Source organism: Lissotriton helveticus, chromosome 7 (assembly GCF_964261635.1).
Source record: "Lissotriton helveticus chromosome 7, aLisHel1.1, whole genome shotgun sequence".
NCBI classification, from domain to species: domain Eukaryota; kingdom Metazoa; phylum Chordata; class Amphibia; order Caudata; family Salamandridae; genus Lissotriton; species Lissotriton helveticus.
This window is the reverse complement of record NC_136068.1, coordinates 112063824-112088352: the sequence shown is the minus strand read 5'-3', so window position 1 is coordinate 112088352 and position 24529 is coordinate 112063824.

The following is a 24529-nucleotide window of genomic DNA, read 5'->3' as shown; positions in this document are numbered from 1 at the left end:
TCCAAACTGGGGTGGAGATGGTGAGCAATGAACAATGGATTAAACCCATATCCTTGTGACTGGGGGTGAATGTTTGCAGTGTTCAGCATTCCGTCTATCAATTGTACCTTTTGCTTATGTCAGTGTATGTCAAAGAAAGCTGATTTAAGTACTTGGTTAAGCTGCATCTCCCTATTGGACTGGTTCTATGCAAACCGAATCATGTATAGATATGAGCAGAACATTCCCAGAATTAAAGAAACAAAAATGACTTTCCCAAGAGATGTGGAGGAAGAGGAAGCTTATAGAAGGCTAGGCTGTGAAAGAATTGTTAGGGATCACCATTTATCATAGTTAATGGCAACGTAAACAACATTTGCAATACTCATGGAAATGTTTTGAGATCTATGGGGGTCATTATGATAGCGGGAGGACTCGAGTCTGCCCGCCACCATAGCGGTGCCTGGGACCACCCACCTGCAACGCAGTGGTCCCGCAGGCAAGATCACAATGCGACCACCAGAGTAGCGGTCGCATCATGCATGGTTATCATTGTGGCGGGTGCTGTTGGCTACAGCACCCGATGCAATGCAAAACATGCAGGCTGTGCTTTTCACTGCACTATGTGGTAGGCACCACGTGGTGCTTCGACTTAGTGTAGTTAAATGTAGGGGGGGTACCATGGGTACCCTCACAGTGCACCACCCCCCAACACAAGGGGGGCGTGCAATAGGCCGCAAATGCATTCTCCACCAGCCTTTAAATGGCAGTTTACCCACCACGAAAAGGCTGGCTGCGGCCAGCATCTGAATCTGGCGGATGGTGCCTGTTAGGCACGCCACCATTTTACGGGTGCTGACCGCTCCGCCAGGCAGTCATACCGTAATGACCCCGTATGTTCTTAAACCTGTCAGTTCTCTTTCAGTACTTGTAAAAAATAAAGGCAATTTCAGAGATTAGTCAACCCCCTCTTAATACATTATGGGCCAGATGTAGGTAATTCTATTTTACCGACTCATAAATACAGAATTTTACCGATTCGGTATTTATGAATCGGTCAAATTGAAGGTGGGAGATGTAGGTAAAATCGGTATTTGAAATACCGATTCTGTAAAAATCGGTATTTACCCATTCTGTAATTACAGAATCGGTATTTCCCATTGATTCCTATGGGCTTTGAAGCCCATAGGAATCAATGGGACATACCGATTCTGTAATTACAGAATCGGTAAATACCGAATCCTGCAAGGGTGATGGGGATGTCACTTTGACACCCTCTAGCACCCCAAATACAGGCATGTGTGCCATGTGGCACACAGACATGCCCTAAGGGCACGTCTGTCTGTCACATGGCATAGGTGTGCATGCACACATGTGCATGCACACCTGGATTCGGTATTTTACCACCCAATTGGATTGGGTGGCAAAATACCGAATCTGTAAGGCCTTTGGGACTCAAAAGAGTCCCACCTACATCTGGCAGTTACAGAATCGGTAAAAATACCGATTCTGTATTTTACCGATTCGGTAAATTTACCGATTCGGTAAAATCGGCCCCCTACATCACAAATACCCATTTACCGGTCGGTAACGGCCGAAATCGGCCGTTACCGGTCGGTAAATGGCCTCCTACATCTGGCCCTATATTAGATCAGCTCAATATAAAACTTGGAGGAAAAACAAGTATGGTTTCATTTAAAAACTTAGTATAATCTGCACATTCTGAACATCTTATTAGGAGTATGGTGAGGTCTTAAGATTGTTTGTTAGAATTTTTTTATTTCAGTTATGTACAGAACACAGACCTTTTCTAAACCAGGGAGAGAAGAGAAAAAGGCAAGTCTTATACCGACAAGAGTCAAGTAAATACAATGAGAGTATTGTAGGATCTAGTATGTGTGTCTTTAGTGGCTGGAAGTAGCCAAGGGCACACCTTCTTGATAACTCGGTCTATTAACGGTGTAGAATACTTATCTTTTTTGAGTATGTGGTTCCTGGTAACAAAAACATTGTTTGGAATAGCATTCATACGTAGAGCACACTTTTATTAAATAAAGATAATTATGAGAGATTCATTGAAATTTTAAAAATGCAGGTAACAACTGGACTATTCTCATCTTTTTATTTGGATATTCCTGTTTTGAATATATTTTAATATGTTGAGCAAAATAGTGGAAAGCGACATTGGGAGTAATGTAAGTACAAAGATGTGGTGATTGTGGCAATGGTTCAACGTTACGAGTCAAAAGATTTTCTTCCTTGTTTTTGAGGATATGTTCCAGCTGCGTAATGTTCGAATCACATTGAAACAAGATTTAAGCAGGCCTTCTTCAAATGAAGAAGTTTCACTGTATTTTAAATAGGTCAGATTATTCTTTAAAAGAAGCAATTATAGCTATTGTGGGTGCATAAAAAAGGCTGTTATTCACTGATTTATGCAAATTGGTCCAAAAGATTCAAAGTATCATACTTCAATAGCCATTTTGGACAGTGTTTAAGATAATTGCTATGTATGATTTTGCTCTATGTACTTCTAACAGATATTGAATGAAGACAAATAATGGAGGCAGTTAAAATATCTTCAATATGTTTTGTTCAGAATTAACACAATTACTCAATCACTTGTAGGTGTCTGATTTTAAAGCTGAATTGGAATGGAAAACCTATTTGTGGAAGATCTTTATTAGACATCTGTCTGTCTATATCTGTTCGATACTGTTACTAAAATATCATTTTATATTTCCTTTCCTATGTTTTTATAAAAATGTTCTTATAATCTTTTAATAAATTTACTCTATGCCAAGGCTATTATGTGTATTAAAGAATATGTTCAAAGACAATGATGGAGCAATTCCACTCCTTTTCACATATCCAGGACATTTCTTGCAGTAGCAGACACCATCGTTTGCTACAGGACGGGCTTGGAACCAACATGTACAATATGCAGGAGCCGGTATGAAGCTGGCTTCTGCATATTCCTTTACTCCTCGTATATGTGCTCTGTGGTGCGGAGAGCTGCCCATGCCTCACAATGTGCATATCAAGGTTCTGAGTATGGCCCCGCACTCAGTAGGCAAAATGTAATTTATATGCAGAAAATGTTCTCTAGGCCGGTTCCGAAAATTATCTAGTCCGAAAGTAGCTGCATTATTTGCGTGTATTGTAAGCACCCAACACTGACTGTTGTGCTTCATTTAAAACAGTATTTCACAAGACAAATAAAGTTTGAACTACCAAGGTCTTTTCCTGGCTTAAGACTTCCTTGTTCCAAGAAACATGGGTATGATGTAGTAAGGCAATTATTTTTATAATCTCTTCACCCTGATTGAGCTGTTAACAGAAGGTACCAGCCAAATAAGGACCCCAAGAGGTATATATGGTACCAGAGTGTTGTGGTTGTTTCCCTAACATAGTTTATTTCATCTTCCTACTAATTGGAATCAGTTATAGCAAATCTACACCCATCAGAATAAACAATGGTCTGGTATAATATTTATGGTAGACCAAATTATTTTCAATAATATTCTGACAGATAACCGAAGATTTGTAGTAATTCCGCACAATTGTGACATATTTCAGTAGGTAAAAACTGGCTGAATAATTCTGCCAACAAGTCCCCAAACTTGAGGAAACAAATGCCGGAATCACTGTGGAAACTCAGACGACTGTGGTTATTCTCCATTTCTAAAGGTGAGCCATGTAAGTGGTGTGATACTACACTGTGGAGTTGTCTCACCCCATAACATCAGATTTTGCAGGTACCGTATTACTATTATTCCATCTGGAGTTCTACAACACTTGTACCCTATTATGGAGTATAACATGGTTTACGACTGACTTCAGACTATCCTAAGCCACACAAACAATTTTAAGACTATTGTAAAAAAAAAATGGAGCACCTTAAAATTGTCTTTAGACTGTCTTTAGCCAGGATAAACTCATTCGTAAACCAGGACCATATTTCTTCAATTAACTAACTTATGCAACTAAATTAATATTAGTATAACTAACCCTTTGGCCTCTTAACCCAAAATATATCATAAAGCAAGATTTCTCTGGTGACCTCTTTTGAAAGTTATAGGTTTCATCCCCGACTACAAATAAGGCTTCATTTTAAAAGTGAAAACTGAAGGTCTCCTTAGAGGCCAGGAGTGGCAAATCGAATCCGGTCACATTATTATGATGTAAAACATAAGTAATCTATTAATTAGAAAAGTTAATGAATAACCGAGGCAAACTTCACTTTTCTCCCTTTAAATGATGAAGAGTTTTTTACCTCTATGTTTTAACTTACTCCCTGCTAGAAATAGGGGTCTCTAGTTGGAAATGGTTTGCACCTTTATTCAAGTAGGGACCCTTCTTCCTCATCAGGGTAAGGGGGATACACTTCTAAAATGACCCCTCCTCGACACCTTGGTAGCTTGGCATGAGCAGAAAGTCCTATCTCAGAGGCAGTCAGTCTGAGAGAATGCACATCCTCAGCCCCTGTCACTCCAAAGCCTGACAGTCAATCCCCAAACCAGCAGAGGCACACAGGATGGTTAAGCAAGAAAATATCCACTTTCTAAAAGTGGTATTTTCAAACACACAATATAAATATCATCTTTATATTCCGAGTCCAGGTATACTAAACTCTATTTTACTATCTGCTTCCAATGGGACGTTAATATTTATAAGATGTTATAAATAAACACCCATTCTGTCTTATGGGACAGATAGCCTTTCCACAGTGAAAAACTAGTTGCACTGTAATTCACTACCAGAACGTGTCACACACACCAGTACATGTCCTATCTTAATCATTAACAGCACCCTGCCCACAGGGGTACCTTGGGCCTACCTTAGGGGTGACATATATGTAAGAAAGGGGAATATTAGGGACTGGCAAGTGGGTACACTTGCCAAGTCGACATGGTTCACAGACACTGCAGTGGCAGAGCTGAGTTACTTTGAAGGGCTTCTTGTATGCATGGCAAAAACAGTGATGCAAGCCCACTAGCAGCATTTGATTTTGAGGCCCTGGGCACTCCCAGTGAGCTGTACTAAGTAATTAGAATTAGATCAAATTTGCCAATCATGGCTAACAAATCATTCAGACAATTTACAGGGAGAGCATATGCACTTTAGCACTGATCAGCAGTGGTAAAGTGCCCAGAGTCATAAAACCAACACCAACAGCTCAGAAACAGAAGGCCAAAGAGCAATAAGTAAAGGGATAAATCCCCTGGGCAAGCCAGGCCTAACACTCCCCATGAAATCGTATATTCTACAGCAATGCCTTCATACACTAGTACAATTCAAGCAGCTTGAACACATTTGCTATCCAGAGAGAGATAATAAGTGTCCCAAAATGATATATTAGGAAATATTTGAAATTGGTCCAGGGTCTGGGACTATAATTAATTAATTAATTCATTGTTTATTTACCATCCTAAATACTGCAAACTCCTCTAAGCTGGGCTTTAGAACACTCTAAAATTGCATATTGAGGACAAAAAATGGCAGTGGCATCATCCAGTCTCATTTGTCAGACAGTCACAATTGTCATAAATTTAAAGACTATTAATTAAAAATGGTGCAGCATGCTCGTATGTGTGTAAAACAGATGAAAATAAAATATGTAGTGCCTGATAGCATAGAGAAGAGATGGAAAAAAGAAATAGATATAAATATGCAGGCACACTGAAATTCAGAAGCAATATTCCTTGCATCTGTATATTTAGAGACTATCGTATAGAGTGAAACATATTCAGGCAAGGGGACCTCTGTATCATCTGACTGTCCACTACAGCAGGACACAATAAAAGTCAATAACAAATTGACGATGGCAACATTCAATAAAGTTGTCCATCTTTATGCAACAGTGTTAATATTGAGATATGGCTGAATTGTGGTAATATATACATGAGCCAAGGGTCATATGCATAAGACAATGTGTTGTACGGCTTGTAATTTCTCAAATAGAACTAAGTTTGTTGGACAATATAAATGTTGGACTGGTGCAAGAATGAGTCTGATCACCCCTCAAGATATGTTGGCCCATAATAGTCCTGCTAGCTCACAATGCACTACTTGCACCCCTAACCTTACTGGATATCAAATGTGAGTGCAACCTCAGAACACGACAACCCTGATCCCCGAAGCAAATCATGGTAACAGATCTAGAACCCTTTTGCTCAACCACTTATAGATAGCCATAGAGATCCACTGGAATTTCACGACCTGCATTTTCAAAATATATTGAAGCATCGTGATTCTTGAGTAAAATACTTGCGCTGCACTAATTAGTAGAAGGAAACAGAATAATGCTATTAGGTGTATGAGAACGGTGAAAAAGATGAACAATTCAACCATTTTGCAGAATACAGAAAACTATATGCTTGGAAACAAGTACTGTAATATAGTTGACACCTACTAGTGCATGCTACACTAATGTGCAAAAGGTGAGTGGATAGAGTTGGACAGCATCCCTCGCATGAGGTGACAGGAATCAGCTCAACTGGAATTCTGGCATGGACAGACTTCTCATTGCCTTTGAAATGCTCCTCTGAATAAACAAAGGCTTGATATCATATATACAATACACATCCTCCATGTTACCACACTGAAGCCCCAGTCAGGCCAATGTTTGTTTACTTTATTGTGATAGCTCTGTAGCCAAGTCGCCATAAACAAAGAACAACTTTATGTGTGCTGAATTTTTAACATGTTCTGATAGAGTGCCTACAAAGTGGTGGTGCATGCACACTGAGTTTGGGGTATTTTATGCTGTGTGTGCACACAAATGAATGTGTGTCAAATGTCACAGTGCAATGGAGAGCAATAGATAGAAGGTTATAAGCTCGCGCTCAATTGTCAACAGTATATAGCAAAACTATTAGAGCTGCTACTAGGGATAGTAATGACGTCTATCTGCCGTCATAAATAATGTAGTGAAACACATTAACAAAAATATGTACAATATATCCCGAGCAGTATCAAACTTTGTACAAAACAACTATTGAATAAACATCATATTCCAGAGTAACTGTCAGTCTTCTTCTTTAATGTTCTTTACAGCATCTCTTTGGATTGCTAGCCAACACTTGTTTCGTCTAATTACAGCAGTTTATGCATCTACGGCCTGATTCATGAAGCGAAATTGCGATCGCAATAGCTGCGAAAAAGCTAATGCTAGCGCAATAGTCAAAATCCGTATTCATGAAGAAAATAGCGAATTCGCAAACACAGAATAACGAATACTCAAAATTATTTGCAGAATCCCGGCAGTAGCCCATTTGCGAATCGGAAATTGCGAGGAACCACGGATACAGCGAAAAATATTGCGAAACCGCAATATAATCGCAATCGCTATTCAAGAAAAATCGCTAATTGCGAAAAACCCGTAAATCGCAAATTGCGAGGCGCATTTTAAGGACAACCCAAAGCAGGTGGTAACCATCAAAGCCTATGAATTTTTTTTTTTTTAAAACCGTTACCCAATCAGGAACAGGTGCTGGCCTGACCAAACACACTTAAGGAGATGCAGCAGCAGCATTAGGAGTCTCACAATGCCAGGACTCTACATGGTGGTCAGGCAGCAAAGGCTACAGCGAGCAGCACGGAGGAGACGTAGGATCCAGGAGAGGATATTCCACCAGCGGGTCACCCTGCTGGGCCAAACCAGAGAGCAAATATACGCAAAGTACCGCCTGAATTGGGCAATGATCCTCAAGCTAATTCAGGACCTTGACCCCCTGATGCAGCACCCAACAAGGCGGACCAATGCCGTGCCCATACATGTCCAGGTATTGTGCAGCCTGCACCTTCTGGCCTCCAGGAGCTTCCAGGGGATAGTTGCTGTTGCAGGGGGGATATCCCAGTCCACCATGTCCCGCTGCCTGAGGAGTTTCCTAAATGCAATGCTGACCCAGCTACACCACCACATCAAATTTCCCACCAGCCAACAGGAGTTGGATGAGACCAAGCATCAATTCTACAATGTTGCGCATTTCCCACATGTGATAGGATGCATTGACTGTACCCACATCACCATCTGCCCACCAGCAGAAACGGATTACATGTACCGCAACTGCAAGTCCTACCACTCCCTCAACATCCAGATGGTGTGCAATGCTAAGACATACATCACGGACATAGTGGCACAGTACCCGGGGAGCACAGATGACTCCTTCATATTCCGGCACAGCGGCCTCCCCACACGACTGGCCAGGGGAGACTTTGGTGAAGGACACCTACTTGGTAAGTACACTTGGCCCACAATGTTACACTGTGATGAAGTAGCTGCGCTGCACAGGCACTCACCCTCTGCTCCTCTCATGCAGGTGACAGTGGCTACGCCCTCCGTGAATACCTCCTCACCCCATACCTCAACCCTGCTACACCACAGCAACGGCGTTACAATGTAGCACACATACGCACAAGGAATTGCATTGAGAGGACATTTGGGCTACTAAAGAGCAGATTCCGCATACTGCACAAGACTGGTGGGGCCATGTACTACAGTCCTGATGTGTGCTGCCGCATTGTGGCTGTGTGTGCAATACTACACAACATTGCTACCAAGCGCCGGATACCTGTAGAGATCTCTGGCAGTGAGTCGGAAGGGGACGACCGGCCACCTGCACATGAGCGTCAAGCACGCGAGGAGAATCCAGCTGAAGGACACAGACGCCGCAACCACATCACAATGAACAGTTTCTAGTGCACCCACTCCCCTCACCCCACAATTCACAAATGCAGGCCAATGGAAATAATGACAGGAGGCCGATGTACAATGCTAGAATAAATATTATTGTTGAAGGCACAATAATAATGACTTTTTGCAATTCTTAACATGTGAGCAGTATTGCGCCATACTCCTCTAAATCATACACAGGACATGCTTCTATCATCAGCATGTCCCTGCCAATGGACAGTAAAGTCAAGTGCGCCTCCGGCGCGTGGCACCCAATCGCCTTTCAGGCTCATCCTCTGGGACGGCACGTGAACCCGCAGTGGGCCTGCTGCTGCGGCGTAGCACACCAACCTGTGAGGCAGACAGGCTGCTGACACTGGAGGTCCCCTCACTAGTGTCGTCCCCACCACCATTGGCTGGGCCAGTTGGATGAAGTGCCAGTACGGCACTGGTGACCTGCTCCAAGACTCGCGCCACATCCTCGCAGCATTGCACCAGCTGCAGCTGCATAGCTAGGCACCGACGTGAGAGCTGGGAGGTGGCATTACCAATGACATAGTTCGAACGCGTGTAGGCAGATAGCCGCGTAAGTAGCTGGCGGTGGCAGGCGGTGTTGCGCTGCGAGATGATGGCGCAGTGTTCGCCTCCATAGCAGTTGTCATCCACTCTATCCTGTTCCACACATTTGCGACATTGCGGCCAATGTTGTGGAGCTGGAGTTGCATTGCCCCTTGGCGTCGTGCCTGCAGTTGATGGATGCTCAGCATCCGGCGCTCTATGCTCTGCCCTGGCATGCGCACAGCCATCCCCCTCCTGCCGCTGCCTGCTGTGCTCTGCTGGCGAACCCTGCCATGCCTGCTGTGCTGCCTGGCCACAGTGGGTGTGCGCACTGTCTCCGCACTAGCAGCACCAGATGTTGAGGGTCCCGCTGGTGGTGGTGTTGCGGTTGACAATGGTGCAGCGCCTGATGGTGCTGGCGCAGATGGTGCTGGTCTGGCAGCAGGGATTGGTGCAGCGCCTGATGGTGCTGGCGCAGATGGTGCTGGTCTGGCAGCAGGGATTGGTGCAGCGCCTGATGGTGCTGGCGCAGATGGTGCTGGTCTGGCAGCAGGGATCGGTGCAGCGCCTGATGGTGCAGGATGTGTGGCTGTTGGCACCTCCTCTGCATCCTCTGGTGCCTCGTGTATGTGCAGCCTGTCGCTATCGCTGCTGTTGTTGTCAGCGCCACCTATGAGGGGAAGTGGACCTAGATTAATTGCATGTATCTGTCACACGTGCAGTTGCTACATGCATGCTGGCTGTCATTCCCTGACTGGCTGTGGCATTGCGTACTTTGGGACATGTCTGGCTGCATTGGGGTTTTTGTACATTGTGGGCAGACTACATGTCCCACAATGCTTTTGGGCATGACCTAATGTGCATGGATTGCATGACTTGGGTTGATTATGGGAGGCTATAGGGTCATGGCCATTGTCAGGGGACAGGGTCGCAGTCGCATGCCACTTACCTTGGCAGTCTTGGGTGGGTCGGGATGAGTCCAGAGTGATGACCCCTATACACGCCTCTGGCTCAAGTGTGTCCTCCACACGGTCCTCCAAGGGGGTGTTGGGAGGGACTGTAGGATCTCCACCTCCAGTAGCCAGGGTCTCGCCCAGCCTCTCTGCCACCCTCTCCTTGGCACGACCTCGGAGGTCGTACCACCTCTTTTTTAGCTCCTCGAGCGACCTGTGTGTCACGCCCACAGCGTTGACTTTTGCGCCGATCCCCAGCCACAGTTGGCGTTTCTCCGCTTCAGGCACCCTCCTGGAGTCCTTTCCAAATAGTTTTGGGTAGTTTTCTACCACTCCCTCTATCAGGTGCTCCAACTCCTGCTCACTGAATTTGAGCTTCCGCTTGCGCCCGGTGTCACTGTGCCCTGATGCTGCATCCTCTGCCATTGCTGCAGTCACAAAAGTGAGGATTTGAAAGTTTGGAGGTGTTCTGGAAGGAGCTCTGTGAGATGCAGCCTCGAGATCTGCCTCACTGTTCTGTATGGGGGTGGGAACTGCCTGCTTCCTGGTTGTGATGTCATCACTGTGCTCGAAATGCGACTTCCTGTTTTAGCGATCTCGCTATTAGCGAGATCGCATTTAGCGAACTCGCTAATAGCGATATCGCAATTCCTACATGGATTGTGACGGAAATAGCGATTTTCCAGCGAATTTCAAAAATGCTTTTTGCGGCCGCGTGCGAATCACTTTATTTTCTTGCAGATTTTGATGAATGCCGGTGTGCGAATTCTAAATTGCGATTCGCTGTCAATCACAATTTAGAATTCGCAGAATTCGGTTTTCATGAATCAGGCCGCTAGACTTCATCAGGGCAGTATATTAATTGCGAAACTGGCGTCACCGCTAGCTTTCTGTTCCAAGCGGCGTTTATTATAAGAATAAATGAAATCAGTTGGTCGAATTGGTGAAGAAGTTGCACTTCTCTTATTGTCAATAAATAAAACCCTCGTCAGGGCAAGTCCGGTTTTCACATCTATATTAGTTATGATGTTTTAGATCCCGATGGCAGCACGAGTACGGCGTCTTGCCAACCGGACTTGCCCTGACGAGGGTTTTATTTATTGACAATAAGAGAAGTGCTACTTCTTCACCAATTCGACCAACTGATTTCATTTATTCTTATAATAAACGCCGCTTGGAACAGAAAGCTAGCGGTGACGCCAGTTTCGCAATTAATATACTGCCCTGATGAAGTCTAAATGCATAAACTGCTGTAATTAGACGAAACACGTGTTGGCTAGCAATCCAAAGAGATACTGTAAAGAACATTAAAGAAGAAGACTGACACTTACTCTGGAATATGATGTTTTATTCAATAGTTGTTTTGTACAAAGATTGATACTGCTCAAATGTCACAGTGTTTAGGGAGAGAAGGCAACTTAAGAACGTGAGCATTTAAAAAGGTGTTTCTTAATGAGGCCTAATACCTCCAAGTGACAGAAGGATGGTGCGTATACAATGAATAATGGCTGTAATTAGTCAAGGTGAGAAACTTTACCTAACATTCTAAGCTAAGGCAGCACAATGCAAATAGATACAATAGTTCAAATACTGGCTGCCGCTGTACATTAAAGCAGAAATAGCAACTGTAGAAACATCCACATGGGAAAATGGAGAAGCAATAACAGGAGAAAAGAGGAGTGAGATATTATACGGACATTAGGTAGGAGGTAAGAAGGAAATCATTGACTATAGACAACTGACACCAGAGATAAATAAGGAAACATGGATAAAAGGCGTAACATTGCACCATTGTGCACGTATAATGATCACACATATCATCTTAATGAGATATAGGATTATATTTTCTTTCTTTCTCTCCTCTTTTTGTGTCCTGTTAGGTGGAGTGTAGCAATGTTTTTGTAAAATCAAGTAAATAATCAAGGAAGGGAAGTCTCAGGTTAGAACTGAAGTAAGTTTATTCCAAGATTAAAGGTCTCATCCATCCAGCAGGCGGAGTCAGGTGAACTGAACAACTCTGATAAACAGTCAGAGCATGGAGATCCATCACCATGGAGCTACTCAAAGAGATACGGTGTGTGACATGCTTATTGGAGAACATAGGAAGCACAATACTGCACACCTAACAATCATGCACGATATTACACACCTTCTCTCTTTATAACAAAAGAAAAAAAACAGGTAAAACAAAGCAAAACACAAGAGATACCAAAAAGAATTATAAAAAAAGTTTATCACTCAAATTGCTCAATGACATAGGGGCATATTACCAAGGGCCATTATCGCCGCTTTAGCGGTACTTTTTCCCGCTGAAGCGGCGATAATTTTATCGCCCTATTACCAAGCTGTCGCTAACACCAGTTAGCGACAGCTTGTAGGCGATAGCGGGCATTTTGGGGCCCACTTTGCATGTCAGCGATAATTATCACTAATGACATGCAAAGTGGGCGTGCCAAAATGTCAGCGACTGAAAACAGTCACTGCAATCGCTATCACCTATGATCAACACAGGCGTAGTTTTGGAAATATTCGCACTAAGCGCGAATATCTCCAAAAGCTAACGCCTGCCCTGACCAGTTCTTAGTCATGTTATCCAATGAGAGGTGGATAACATGACTAAGAGCATTGTCACGGTAATGCCTGAATATCGCTGTATTGACAGCGATATTCACGCATTTCGCCTGTTTTTTATCGCTCCTGAGATAAACCTTGCTAATAGCAAGGTATCTCAGCGACAAAAACAGGTGAAGGGCGGCGATATAAATATTCCCGCTAAGCCAACACAGCGATAATTATTGCTAGTTGTTGGTAATATGCCCCTTGGTCTTTACATTTTGAGGGTTGTTTTACAATTCTTCTTCCCATTTGAGGACTAACAAATTAACTTTTGTTTCATGGAGCTGAAGTTGTTGTAGATGGTGAGACGGAGTCCGAGGAATAACCATTGCTTCCACCATGACTTACAGCATTATTCCTAATAACAACAACCCTTTTAAGGTTCCAAATGCAAGAATCTTCAGTCTTGATGGCATGGGTTAGAACTTTAATCACTTTATGTGGTCCCTAAAACAACTTTGATGTTTTTCTCCCAATGTATTTATTTATTTGTATTTATTAAAGTTTTGTATAGCGCTAGCTGGACCCGAGGGTATCAGAGCGCTTCACAACAAGTACAGAGGCATCAGACAGACATTGAGGACGGAAAACATGGCAAAGGGCACATGGGCGAGTACAGTCTGTACAATAGCAGCCAAGCGCAAAACAGGGCGGAAAGTCATAAGCAATGGGAGCTCTAATCATAACGCAATCCCCCACTCTAACAGGAATAACTTTCACAGATTTCTTTGAATAATAAATTTGTTTGCGAGCATTAATTTCTCCAGCCTCTTTGGCCTTTCACTTGCCATCGGAAACCAAAATCTCTCTTTCTGATGTAGCCTTGTTGACCCAATTAGGTGCAATGAAGGTGTTCATGTGTCTCCCCTTAAACAATTTAAAAGGAGTATTCCCAGTCACAGCATGCAGAGAAATCCTATAAATCTCTACCTTTTTATTCACCTCCTCTTTCCAGTCCAGGTAAATTCTGATTTGCCATGGAAATGGTTTCCTTAAGGACTCGGTTGAAGTGCTCCACCATGCCATTCATCTCGGGATGATATAGGGAACATTTGTTGTGTTTGATGGAGCAACTCCCTAAACATTCTTCAATTTTATTAGTGATAAATAGGACTCCTTTATGAGTTAACAGGATTTCTGGCACCCGTTCCCCACTGAACACTTTGAGAGATAGAATGACATGTTTTGTATCAATACATCTAGTGAGTTTAATTTCTGCCCACCTGGAATACATATCAATGAGTACAAATACATAGACATCACCTCCATTGCCTTGCATTGGACGCAAAATATCTAGACCTATCTCTTCCCATGTTTTTTTGGGCACTCTCTAACAGCCATGGGTTATGTTCTGGGCTTAAGGCACTTCTCACTCAAAGTACAAGGTACCCATTCTCTCACTGTGCCTTATCCTTTCATGCAAGCATCAGTGATAAGGACTGATTTTTGGTAGAGTTCAAAACTCCTCAGCTTGGGGGTCCTTTTGAGGAATTCTTTGGTTTCTTTACATTCAGGCTCGCACTTGTCAGACCACACTCCGTCAACTCCCTTGCACAACAGCATTCTCACACTGACACACTTGCCAGCAAATCCCTTCACAAATTTGCTGTAATATTCTGCCATCCCAAGGAACTTCATGAGCTCCTCCCTATTGGCAGGAGACGCTAAGTTTTGTATTGCATTTACCAAATCTCTCTTGGGTTCTACACCTTCACCAGATAATCAATAGAGGGTTTCTTAAACTTGCGTTTGTCCAATCTAACCGTGAGGTTGTGTTGGTGAAATCTCTCTAGTACTTGCTTAAGCCTGTTGTCATGTTCTTGTTCATCTTTCCCTCAAATAAGGACATCATCTTGATAGATTTTCCCACCCAACAGACCTCTTAGCACTTTTCCAAGGCCCTTTGGAATACGGAGGCTGCTGACACTAATCCAACAGGGAGTCTTATGATTCTGTAAGTTCCAAATGGTGTTATGAATGCTGTTAGCTCTTTAGAGTCTTCCTCCAACATTATTTGGTGATACACAGATTTAAGATCCACGGTTGAAAAGACTTTGGCCCCTTGCAGCAACATAAGCATGTCCGAGATTTTAGGAAGGGGATATTTATCTACAATAACCTGTTTATTCAGTTCTCTCAAATCAATGCATAAGCGCAGGCTACCATTGACCTTCCTGGCGGGTACAACCGGAGACAACCATTGAGTACCTTCCACCTTCTCTATTATGCCTTCAGTCTTGAGTTTTTCCAATTCATATTTCATTTCATCCCTCACCGCAAGAGGTACCCCTCGTACTTTGCCAGCTACAGACACTGCTCCAGAAACTAGTTGTATCTTATGCAAATAGTCACACAGGCATCTTAACTCATTCCTAAACACAGTGTGAAAATCCCTTTTAAGCATATTCGTGTAATCATTGTCCTTGTCTTGCTTTAAGGCAACCTCACTTACATGAACATTTTCCTTCAAAATGATGGGGGGATCATTGTTTGGGTTTTAAAGTCTCCCCCAAATCTTTCTGGTGGAACCAAATTAGGATACTATCTCCCTTTTGTGAAACTTATATTTTTTCTGATATATACCTCCCTTTATACTCAATCAAACCCCAAAAATATCTTAACAGCTTAATGGGTTCTCCACCATGGGCACAGGGTTTGATGTCAGCCTTCAATAATTTTACTTTATCTTTCAATTTGCACTCATAAAACTGTCTGGAAACAATGGTGATCTTGGCTCCTGAATCAAAGCGTACTCTGGTCCCCCCCCTTCAACAAATACTTCATCCAAAGGACCTTTCTACCCACTGTCTGTCACATGTGACACAATTTGACCACAAATAAACTCAGAACAGCAATCACTATCACTCATGGTAAATAATGTTAATATTGCCTTTGTTCACCTTAGCTTCATACACTACAATAAAATGTCCAATTTTGTTTAAGCAAGTAGCTGTAAGAGCCGGACACTTCTTGTCATTGGCGAGATGCCCCAAATTCCCACACCAGGAACATTTAAGTTGAAAAGTGTGAGAGTTTTCCCTTCCGGTTTAACATAATGCAATTTCTTCAATTTTTTTCCTTTGTCGGAACCTTTTATCACATGAACAACATTGACCTTAGATTCAAGTTTGCTTAGAATTTCCACACACTTTAGTGAATGTTCAATTTGCTTGGCAATAGTAAGGACCTCATCTAAAGAAGGATCCTCTTTCTGCCGTAGATCATCTTCTAACCTTCTCCACATTGCAACCCAACATGAACTGGTCCCTTATTCTCTCTTCCAGTGAAGCCCCAAACTTACCTGAAGAACCTAATTTTCTTAAGGCAGTAACATAGTTCTCCAGAGATTCGTCTTCATTTTGAATGAAACTGTTCTAGGATCGTGCTTAATTTGGATAAGTAATGCTTATCTAGTTTTAACATGCAAATTTCAAACTCATTTAAGTTAGGATCATCTATTTCAGGTAAATGGTCAAATACCTCTCTGCCTTCTGAACAAGACAATGCAAAAGAAGAGCTGTTTGTCTCTCTCTCTCTCTCACACACACTTTTGCGTACCTTTCAAACACTTTTTTCCATTTGGACTATTTAATAGGTGGGTCACCAGGGGATGTTAAGAAAAAAGGTGGGGTGGTAACATTTTGCATGGTTGTATTAACAATCTATTCATAAAAATAGATGAATGCAGATAGCAACTACTTATGCAAACAGCTGTGAATAAAAGGAAAATAATACAAAACCTAATGAAATCTAGGAAATGAATAAAATACTGTACTGTACTATATTGTAAATCCTTTGCATTCCATAAAGTATTGGCATTCAAAAACTAATGAACACTATTCTTCTGTGTAGCATGTCCTTTGTAATCAATACAGTTTTAACATTCAAATGGTAATTACACCTCCAAAGAAAAAAGAGTTGTAGATTCTGCCAAACATAAACAAATTAAAATGTTGTGAATAAAACAAGTTGCTACTTGTGAACAACTTGTAACATAGGATGGAAAATAGTAGATGTGAACATCTTGGACCAGAATGATCTGAATACAGAAATGCTGAAAACAGGTTAAGCTATAGCCTGAATTTTAACCAATATGGCCGCCAATTAATGCACGTAGCATGTTAGACGTCCTGAAGTGACGAGAGAGCGTCGAAAGAGCAAGAGCCAGTACGTACTCTTGTGGGACTCCAAATCTTCAGGGGAGAATAATGGAGAAAAGACAAAGAAGATTGAATGCAAATACCCTCTCTCAGCATTCTGGGATTTGTGATGAGTGACAGTAAGATGTGGAGTCTTACTCCGCAGCATGAGATGAATTCAAATGACAACACCAAGCTTGAAAAACAACACTTGAGAGCAAAGTATGCAAGCACATTGCGAGTAAAGCACACAAGCACATACTCAAGCACAGGAAATAAAGACGCTGTATATCTTGAACTATGTCTTGCACCACTCCGTATGAACAAGACGAATCACCACTCAGCTCGAATCAGGGAGGGAGTGGGCAGGCAGAGCACACAATAGAACAAAAAGTCAGCAAAGCATCCAAATAATAGAGGAACAACGAGCATACCACCCTCAAAATGTATCAAAGCAACGCGGGTTTCCACAAAAAATTATCAAGGAGTACACAACGCCAAAAATAATGAGCCTGCACCGGTATTTCAAACCCTGGTATATTTAACAGGTTGAAATGTGCGGCGAGTGCTCCCAATCCCGAAACAGAGAGGGTAAATGTACCAGAAAATGAGTGGATGAGCCTGCGCCAAAGTCTCCCAATCTAAATAGGCTTTATAATGAATGAGACGTGCGTCGAAAAGCTCCCAATCCACATCAAAATGTTGAAAAGGGGGGTAGTACACTCACATGACACCTTGAGATCAATGAAGTGAAGAAGCTGTTGCTTAAATTTTGTAGATGTTGTTCCTTGAAGAAAAGCTGTAGATGTTGGGACCTGCACTTCTTCCTTAAAGATGCACTGGGGTCAGTATCCTTAGCCCGTGGCCAGTGTAAAATCAAGTAAATAATCAATGAAGGGAAGTCTCAGGTTAGAACTGAAGTACGTTTATTCCAAGAATAAAGGTCCCATCCATCCAGCAGGCTGAGTCAGGTGAACTGACCAACTCTGCTAAACAGTCAGAGCATGGAGTTCCATCCCGATGGAGCTACTCAAAGAGATACAGTGTGTTATATTCTTATGGGAGAAGATAGTAAGCACAATACTAATAATGCACAATACTACAATTTTCTTCTTATATATACTACTGATGACTTACATAAGGGTCAATACCTGCTACATTTTTCGGACCAGCTGCAACCTATTCTTTCATGTCGGCAGTAAAGTAGTTCTATGTACTTGCTGTAATTTAGTACTGATTGAGATGTTGAACATACAGATGTACTGAATATTTTCCCCAATATAATAAATTATTACACAAAAATAAAATAACATAAGAACACACGAGAACACAAACAAGAAGGGAAGGTTCATATGATCAGATGCAGATGTTCATCAGGGAGCAGGTTCTTTAGAAGTGATTTGAAGATAGAAAAAAAGAGGATACTTTCCTGGCATGAGGAGGTAAAGCATCCCAAATTATGCATGGATTGCCTGTGCACCAAAAAGGCATCCTTGCTCTAAGGAATAATGATGTGATAAAAAGCACAGAATATATTTACTTATTGAATTCACTGTAAATGAATCACTACTTTTCTACACATCTCGATAGCTTTTCTATATATGTGCCAAGTCCTTACCAGGAAAAGCTTCACTTCTTGTACCTCCAGTCCCACATGTTTCTTTCTGTCCATTGCAAACTCAAAGTTGTCCTTTTTCCTAGTCAGGGTAAGGGAATAATACACTTCTAAAATAACCCCTGCTCACCCCCTTGGTAGCTTGGCACTAGCAGAAAGCCTTATCTCAGAGGCAGTGCGTAAAGCATTTGTGCAGTAATACAGTGAAAACACTACAAATGAAAAAATATCAATATCTCTTCCCTTTATGGCCAGAACACTAGTCATACAAGCCCACAAATGTGCCAGTGCTCACAGTTCCTCATTAAAACTCCAGACCAAATAAGTTCTGAAGCGCACTGCCCAGTAAAAAGTAGGGGACTGGACGGCCTCCAACGGAATAGCTGAAATGTAATAATAATGTTAATTGTTGTGTAATGTTCTTTATCTGCAGCCGCGAGCTGTGTAATTTAAAGTTAATGCAGTGTATACATCAGTTCCTTCAGGCCATGTAATTTAATAGTAGAGTGATTCGAGTCCCTCTGGTACTTGATGTATGCCACCAAAATAACTCAAATTAATGTTTGAAATAAAAAAAATGGCTACACACAGAGAGTAAAACTGAATTTGCAATAGCCAGGGGTTTGTCATTTCTCTATGATTAAAAAAGTACTAATGGGGCCACAGATACTGTTGAAAGAAGTAAGAAAACATCATGAATCTAGAGGCAATAATTTCAACACGGATGGGTGAATTTGTTAAATCTTTCTGCAAGTAATAACATAATTTTAACATGAAACTAGGTACTTGCACGCTTGGGCAATTGCCTGCATGAAGATTGAGTGCAAGATATGCCTTTGTGTACAAAAGGCTTGTGAAATGCCAGCACAATCTATTTTCCATAGAGTTTCTAAGGTCAGGGGGTGAACTTTTATTACACAGTATACGCAACTACACATTCGGTTTCGCCGTTCACACTCAAAGTGAACAGTTTAAGCAAAAGATAATTAGAAATTATACAAAATATGTGTAAACCAATAGTTGTTATCTACATTCACAAAATTAAATTATGGTGCAGCTTTTAATGAGAATGTGATTGTGGGCCCTGTTTTTAACCAGGTCTTTTTAAAGTCTTTGTGAAAAGTCAAAAGTAGTTAAACTACTCCAAAGTGTAATTCGCCTTTGTGAATCAGGCCTGATGGTGTTCCCAGCTGGCTGCAGCTGTGGCAGGTTCCAGTGATATATTTACTTGACCTCTCCTTTATAACATCTTACAGAAATTAGCCCTAAATCTGCCATGGTGTTTAAGACTGAATAATACTATGGTTAATATTTACTATAATTTTGAGAGAGTGCTCATGTGACACACAGTGGCGCAATGGAACACACAGTGATGTAAATGGTGGGGCCGATCAACTTCCCTGTGCAAAAGAATGAATTCTAAAGGTGTGTGTGTGTGCGTGCGTGTTTACACATAATTACTCACAGGAGTAATCAGTCAGCCCTCTTCAGCCACTGGTATGCTATAGTAGCATTCACATTTTGCTTCCTCCCACCACTGCATACTGCATGAGGCACAGGGTCCTCTCACTACAGTCACTGGCTCACCTGACTGCATAAGATTTTGCATAATTTTGACATTCCCACAATAAGTATTCCCATTCACATCCAAGAACTACTGGTAAAACGTGAGCTTTTACACACAAAAAAAAAATATATACATTGGTTTTTAGACAATATTTGTTTTCCTCTAATTTGTTCCTTCCTACAAAAATATTAGCAAACAAAATAAGCATTGCAAAGCCAAAAGTTCAGCTGCCAACACCGTGGGAAACAGCCTTTAGATTGCATGCTTTACATTGCATGCCGATCACAACGCAGTTGTTAGAATGACCACGTTGTTACACAGGGAACCATTACATCGCAAGTCATTACAACAACTTGCTGTAGTGGGCAGAAGGTGTTGGATTTACAATCAAACACCTTCCCTGCTGTTGCACAAACTGGAGTAGGAATAGTAAATTATACTATTCCCAAGTCCATCGCGCCCCCTACAGCAAGTCGTTGAAATCACTTGTGATGTAATGGTTTGCGTTGTAACAACGCAGTCATTGTAAAGACCACGTTGTAATGGCATGCGATGTAATACATGCGTAGTAAACGTATATATTTTGAAAACCGGCCTATTGGCTTTGCCAATGCTTGTTATTACCTTGTGTGGTTTTTACACCTTTCCTTTCTCCTAACCCTTAGGAGCAGATAGGAGGTTGTTGAGAGGGTAAGTGTTAAATGAAACATCACCCCTGTCGTATTATCACTGGTTGAAGTGTGTTTGATATCACTTTCACTATCCCTAGGCAAATATTCATGTTGTCTCCAACACCAATTTCTGGAATTTGTTCTTTAATAAGCAAATTGTTTTCTCTAAGTCTATAGGCAATTTTTCTGGTGAATAATGTGGAAACCCCAAACGTGAATGGTATTTGTCAGGAGCGGCTCGTGCAGGTGACAGCTGTGGAGCCGTGAGGCGGGGTGGGGGGAGACTCGACAGACGATAACGAGGGAAAATAAAAGAAATAATTAATTTCCCCTCATCGTCTGTCCAGTTATCCCCACCCCCCATCCCACCTCACCAATATTACCTGCATGAGATCTCTCCTAGTGTTTGTTACAATCATGTTAGTGCAGATTGAGGCGCAATGTAGTGCGACGGATTCTGTCCTTGTCCTTCACCTCTCGTTTTACATTATCACAACAGGGTCCCTGCATCAAGAGTTTGGCACAAAGGACAACTTTAACAGATTAGTTTTCTTTTTTTTTTTTTGCACAAGGTCAATTGGTGCCAAAGACTTCTCAAGTGGTTTACAAGAAATTCTGGGCTGCTGCCATGCCCTGCTTTGCCCTTTAATCCACTTAATTGTAATTGGTTTGTAGAACTGCCTGTGGCCATGCCAAGAAACGGGATGAGCTCAGGAGATGCAAACACATGAATTGAAGCTTAGGCTTTGACATCCATAATTCAGAAGGATTAAGGAACAACTGCATTTACCACCGAAGTCTTTGTCTTAGTACAACTACTCCAGAGTTAGAGTTGGGCCTCGGCACAGGCGACTATTGTATAATTTCCCTACAGCAGCATTACCATCTAGCTCCACATCGACAGGGTACTATGTTTCAAGTCATGTGATTTTGTGTTGCAATTCATTATTGTCAGGTGCATTACCCTAATTCAGGGGTCTCCAACCTTTCTGTACTGAGATCTACTTATGTTCAATCAAACACATTGAGAGCTACTAATATTATTAGTGTTGTATAATATATTTTTATATATGTATAATAATTCAACCAAGCAAAAGCTTTCTAATTCAATAAGCTGGGCTGCACACAGGTGAGCTACTCAGAGGTAGCTGAAGAGGTACAGTAGCTCACGAGCTAGTGGTTGGAGACCTCTGACCCAATTGATTCAATAGAAACAAACCAAGATTACAACTCCTATAATACACTAGGGTATCAGTTGAAGGGCCTGGAATGGACACATGGTACCATACCTACACGTTGACAAGGAAACTAGTCTACAGCCCTCACGTACAGTATATGGTGAACAGTGTAACAGTAACTTACAAGCACTGGAAATTGTTGTATTTTCTACGGGAGACTTGGTTAACTGCTTTGGGTTTGTGATTCTGTCCAGAATGTCTGCCAGACCATCTATATCCACTTCGCTGCTTCTGTTAGCCAACGTCCGTCGTGAGCACTACCTCCATAGTGCCGCGCATGTCCGTTGGCCGACGCGGTCCCGACCACTCCGCTAAACCGCTGCACTGTGGCGGAATTGTCGCTGTGGTTAGGCGGATATACAGGGCTGCTAAGGGATGACAACAGACCTTTCTTCTTTGGGTGACTCTTGGTGTAACCTTCAACATCGTCATAATAATAACTATGACTCTGTATTGAAATGAGTCTGCATTCCAAGAGTCAGAGACAGAAGCACCTTCCCCCTTCACTTGGTCAGCAAGTACAATGTTAGTGTTGCCTGTGTTGCATGTTATTTTGGTGCATACCCTGTTAGTCTCTGGGTAGGGAATCCTCTTTCGGGCTTGGCAGAAATGCAGCATCCAGTTTTTTAACACATTTACTTGTGAACACACATTCAGACAACCACAGCCCTCCACTCTCCTGTCCATCTTTACTCCTTACATACTGCTTGCTGCAGCGGTGACCTTGGTTTTGAAGCAGAAGCATCTTTAGAGCTGAAGACAGGTTTTCTCTGTTGTTTGCTTATGGATATGCTATTTCAGGAAAAGTCAATCAGAGCAATGTGCATCCATGTTCAAATCTGACTTGTTGTGCTCTCTATTTAGGTTGAGCCTAACAGGCAACAAGCTATGTGGTTGTAAAAAAAGTATTGTAAACACACCAAGAACTTACAATGATTTTAACCCGTTAAGTGCTGCCGTCGGCCATTGAACGTTCGGAGCACTACCTGGCTGGTGCTGCGCACGTTCAACGGCCAACGCTGCCCCACCGGTTCTTTAAAACGGCCGCGGTTAACGGGTTAAAGCCCGCCCATTGTTTACCATTGGTTGGTTTTATTGTTACTGAGATTTGATTCTGCCTTCTTCAATGGTTTGCCTTGTCCATCCTGTGTTTATATCCCTCTGCTTGAGCACAGTCTCTTTACTGGTGTCCTCTCACCTCTCAGTAGGTTTAGGATGCTAAATCTTTCTTTTTGCTTAAGCACTCCACTAGAGAGCATGTGTTTTTTAGCTGTCTTCCTTGTCAGCTTTCTCTCCACTCCCTCTCCGTGATTCTATCCATTGCCATGTTCTTCTGTGGTGTCCTCTTCCCCTTGTGCTTCTCTCTACGTCCTGAATATGTGATGTTACAACGCGATCAAAATGATCGCGGTATGTAACATCGCAGTTTTTACAACGCAAGTCGTTACAATAACTTGCGCTGGAGGGTAGTAGTTAAGAGTAGTAAGAGTTACTATTCCAACACTAGTCTACGTACAGTAGGAAAGGTGTTGGAATAGTAAATCTTACTATTCCTTGGGTTATAGCGCCCTTCAGTGCAAGTCGATGTAATGCTTGTATTGTAATGGCAGCGTTCTAAATGCATCGCAGTTTAATCACCGCGATGTAAAGGATGTTTCCCCTATGTCCTCCATGTGCTGCTCCCCAACACACAACGCGATTACCCCCTGCACTTTCATTACCTGTTTTTTTTATTGGTACTTTCTCAATTAAAAATTCTTTTTTTTAATTCAACAATTTAAGTGACGTTTGTCATCTTGAATCTGTAAAGAAATACTTAAAGCAAATGGCGCCCACGTAATTCTGCTGGCATGCACATCTGTTCTGTTAGATGCACGGATCACTGGAATGATGCAATCACCATTGTTCCTTTTTTAATAAATGTTCTTTATGGTGCTGCACAGCACCCCGATACTGTACAGCACAGCCAAAAACAATTGGCAAAGACAGTACTTTCAAAGGTGAGAAATATTGTCTTTACCAATGGTTGTGCTATAAAGCAAAGGTGAAGTTGCACAGGAACAATTGCCAGCCAATCACTGGACAGACATGAAAGCCACATTTTTGCATAACTAATAACTAAATCTAAATCTTCGCTTTTGTTGCCTGCTTGATGCCACTCAGAATGCCTCTGTGAAAAACACCCCTGTAATCAACCGTTTCCCATCTATTGTTCTATATGTGTTCTTGTATATTTTAACCTATTGTAGAAAATAGAGAGGAACATTATCATGATTATAATACAGATGCTATCAAAGGCAAAGTAAGTCAGTGAAATTGTGAGCTACCTTCATACTCAGAACGCGGAGCTGTATACAAGTTTTCCAGCATACCTTGTTGTAGGGCATGTCAATGAGCTGTTGGCACTTCGATGGGAGAATGTCCTTGGAAGAGGTAGGATTCCCAGGCACTAAAAAACTAAGGGGCAGATGTATCAACGCAATTTTTAGTCGCAAACGCTGCGATTCGCAAAAAAG